Below are 3,981 nucleotides of genomic sequence, written 5' to 3' on the forward strand. Positions count from 1 at the left end.
ATTCAATCAGATTTTGATTTTGACCATCTGGTGATGTCCATGTATAGAGCTGTCTCTTGGGTTGTTGGAAAGGATGTTTGCTATGACCAGTGTCTTCTCTTGACAACGCTCTCTTAAGTTTTGCCCTATTATTAACTTGCCTGTTACTCTGGGTTTCTCTTAACTCCCTACTTCTGCATTCCAAGCCCCTATGATGAAAAGGGCATCTTTTTTTGGTGTTAATTCTAGAAGATGGTGTAGGTCTTCACAGAAAGAGTCAATTTTTTGGCATCAGTGATTGTGGCATAGACTTGGATTACTGTAATGTCGAATGGTTTGCCTTGGACAGGAACTGAGGTTATTGTGTTGTTTTGAGATAATCATGGTCCCTTTCTTTATGTTTACAAAGCAACACATTTCTATGCAGATAATCTCTAATAAATTATCCTTGTTTTGAGTTTAATTATGCCTTATTATAGTTCAGTTTCTTTCTATTGTAAGAACAATTCTGTATTACAATAGGAAGAAACACCTCTGCTAACCAAGCCAAAATTAGACATCTAGAATGCAATTTTTTATTCCAAACCTTTCCAGTTATGTTAGCACTTCTGTCTGCCAGTCTCAATACACCCTCTACTAATCTTTCCCTCTGAATGTACTCTTCCTCTAAAACACGTGAAGAGGAAAAGGAGAGAGAGGAGAGATCAGTGAGGGAAAAAGTGCTTCATGGATTAAAATGTGAATTTAGACTTTGAGTTGTCTGGATGCTTTGCTAAAGTAGAAAATTTTCTAAAATGGGAAGAGTTTTCTTCTAAGCTGGGAGAGGAGGATTGTGTGGACACTAGATCCAGGGATGACCTACAATTCTGAATACTCTCTGTAAGACTCCAAAAATCTGCAAAGAATAATAAAAAGAAAACCCTTACCTACATAGTTGTCACTACCTTCTAACTAGTCTATGTCAGATTTTATCTTCCTCCAGGCCTCCTTTTTTCCAGAATTAATTTTTTTAAATGTGAATTTTATTTCTCTATTCCCATCTCATTATATGTAAGTCCAAGCTCTTGTGAAAGCATTAGTTGCTGTGCCGTGTTCGACTCTTTGTGTCTCCTCGGCTGTAGCCTGTCAGACTTCTCTGTCCATGGAATTCTCCAGGCAAGAATACTGGAGTGGGTTGCCATGCCCTCCTCCAGGGGATCTTCCCAACCCAGGGGTCTAACTCATGTCTCCTGCATTGCAGGAAAACTCGTTATCATCTGAGCCACCAAGGAAGCTGTCAAAAGCGGCTTATAAAAATCAAGCTCTTAAAAGGGGCTTAGAATGCCCTTTGGCTTCTTGTTCCTTCCTATCTCTTTTTCCTTATCTTTTTCAGCCTCCCTCCTTACCTCAGTGTTCAACAACACAGAAAACAATTTTAGGTACTCCGCTTTCATATATGAGTTGTTACCCTCATGTTAAGTCTGATGAGTTCCTGCTCTTCCTTCAAACACCAGCTAAAGTGCTCACTTCAGCAGCACAAAGAGTAATATTAGAACCACACAGAGGAGATGAGCAAGGCCCCCAGACAAAGATGGCATGCAAATCTGTGTTTTCATACTGTGTGATTCCACTCATAGGAGGTACATGCAATAGTCAAAATCATGAAGACAGAGAGTAGAAAAGTGGTTAGGTTGGAGGAGGAGAGGGTAGTTATTGTTTAATAGGTGGAATATCAGTTTTGCAAAATGAAACATTCTGTGGAGGGATGACGGTGATGGTAGCAGTGTAAATATACCTACTGCCACTAAACTGTATACTTAAAATTAGTTAAGGAGGTAAATTTCATCTTATGTGTATTTTGCCAAAATTCAAAAAAAAAAAACAAAACTGAAATTCCAGTCTCCTTTTCTCTGTACCCTTGCCATTCCCAGGGTGAGTTATGCATTTCCATTATTTAATCAGTGTATTAAAATAACTGCACCTAAGTGAATGTCAAGAAGGCTAATCTTGAACTCACTGCAGTTTAATATTCAAATACATGGTCAGACAATATAAATTTGTGAAAGATTGCCTGAGTGAAATACAATCCATGTGTTTCTATAGATCCAAAACAATTCATCTTTGGAATGAGCCACACAAGCAGATCTTCGTACATCAGGACCATATGGTTTATTCTCTCGTAAAACTGCTTTTATTAAATGTAATTTGCCGTTATATCATCATTGACCCATGCTTAAAGCCACTGTAAGAAAGTCAGCCATGAAATCAATCCATTTAGTATGCAAGTTTGTTAAGAGTGGTGTATTGTTGTCTCAGTATCTATGAGGAAAAACGCTTTAGTTTTGGCACCAAGAGTAGCTTTGTTTTAATTTTCTATGGAGGTAATATGAATAATCTTATTAATTTTCTCATTTTTCTATCCTCTTCAGAAAGCAGAAAGGCCAACTGGTGGCTTGTTCTAGAGTTTTCTAGATCTTAGCTATGCTATTCTGTATAGCCATTTGTTGTTGACTTCAAATTATCCATTAAAACTTTTTTTCCCCCCTCCAAATCCACTTCATTATTTGTGTTGCCTTTTATTTCATCTTGTTTCAGACCACTTTAAATCCATTTTTAAATAAATGAGGAATAAATGAACTAGTAAAATTAACTAATAAATTCACCTTCCCTCTAAGTTCTTACTCAATATTGCATATATTTCTAGTATTGTTTTTATCACTGTTTATTTGCATTTCATGTGTGCTATTCACAGTGAACAATATACTCTTTTAATGCGTGATCTGTATCTTACTATAGTATTGTTTATCTCAGCAAAATTAGAATGTCTATGGAATAGTAGGCCTGTAAGTAAGTCTATTAGATTAAATTGATGTCTAAAAAGAAATGAAAAAGATAGTAACTCTTGAAATCAGAATGTAATTTATTCATCTTTTTAACAACATGCCATTTTTTTGCTAATGGTGAAAGCTGAAGACTCAGATAATCTGCTGAAAGAATTCCCAGTCTTAAACACATTCTCATTTATTCTATTTCTTGTGGCTATTAGCATTCATCCAAGAATTCAACTCAATTCTTGCTCTTTGTTGTGTGTGTGTATGTGTGTGTGTGGTGTAGCAGACTACAGTTATAATAAGATGCATGGTTTTTCCAATAGTCACGTATGAATGTAAGACTTGGACCATAAAGAAGGCTGAGTGCCAAAGAATTAATGTTTTTGTACTACAGTGTTAGAGAACACTCTTAAGAGTCCCTTGGACTGCAAGGAGATCAAACCAGTTAATCCTAAAGGAAATCAATCCTGAATATTCATTGGAAGGACTGATGCTAAAGCTGAAGCTCCAATACTTTGGCCACCTAGTGGGAAGAGCCAACTCATTGGAAAAGACCCTGATGCTAGGAAAGATTGAAGGCAGGAGGAGGACAGAAGATGAGATGGTTTGATGGCATCTCCAACTCAATGGACATGAGTTTGAGCAAGCTCCAGGATATGGTGAAGGACAGGGAAGGCTGGTGTGCTGCAGTCCATGGGGTCGCAAAGAGTTGGACACAACTGAGCAACTGAACAACAGCAGCAGCAGCATAGTTGGGTAAACATACCTCTGTCTCTCTCGATAAATAGATTGTTGTTTAGTCACTAAGTTGTGTCTATCTCTTTTGCATCCCCATGGACTGTAGCCTGCCAGGCTCCTCTGTCCATGGGATTTTCCAGGTAAGAATACTGGAGTAGGTTGCCATTTCCTTCTAGAGGGTATCTTCGAGACCCAAGGATCAAACTCACCCCTCCTGTCTTGGCAGACAGATTCTTTACCACCGAGCCACCTGGGAAGTTCCTACTCCACAGCTTGCCTCTGTTCAATTGCATCCCTATTGATGGCTTTATCTAGAAAACACCAGCCCACTTTCCCTAAACACCATATCCAGCTCGCCCTTGGACAGGGAGCATGATTTCCCCAACTGAACTTGTTGCTGTCCACCCTTGGTTCCTTCTCCTCTTAAACCCCTGCTCTTCATGACTGGCATCTC

General features: G+C 38.5%; 1 non-coding gene across 1 annotated transcript; it reads left to right on the top strand.

Moving 5' to 3' along the window:
• The first annotated feature begins 1,477 nt into the window (after positions 1–1,477).
• LOC138094771 (U6 spliceosomal RNA) lies at positions 1,478–1,584 on the top strand. The gene has a single exon (XR_011146281.1). It is a non-coding gene; the product is annotated as a U6 spliceosomal RNA (small nuclear RNA).
• The last annotated feature ends 2,397 nt before the right edge of the window (positions 1,585–3,981 follow it).

The sequence above is a fragment of the Capricornis sumatraensis genome, chromosome 18 (genome assembly GCF_032405125.1).
Source record: "Capricornis sumatraensis isolate serow.1 chromosome 18, serow.2, whole genome shotgun sequence".
Taxonomy (NCBI): domain Eukaryota; kingdom Metazoa; phylum Chordata; class Mammalia; order Artiodactyla; family Bovidae; genus Capricornis; species Capricornis sumatraensis.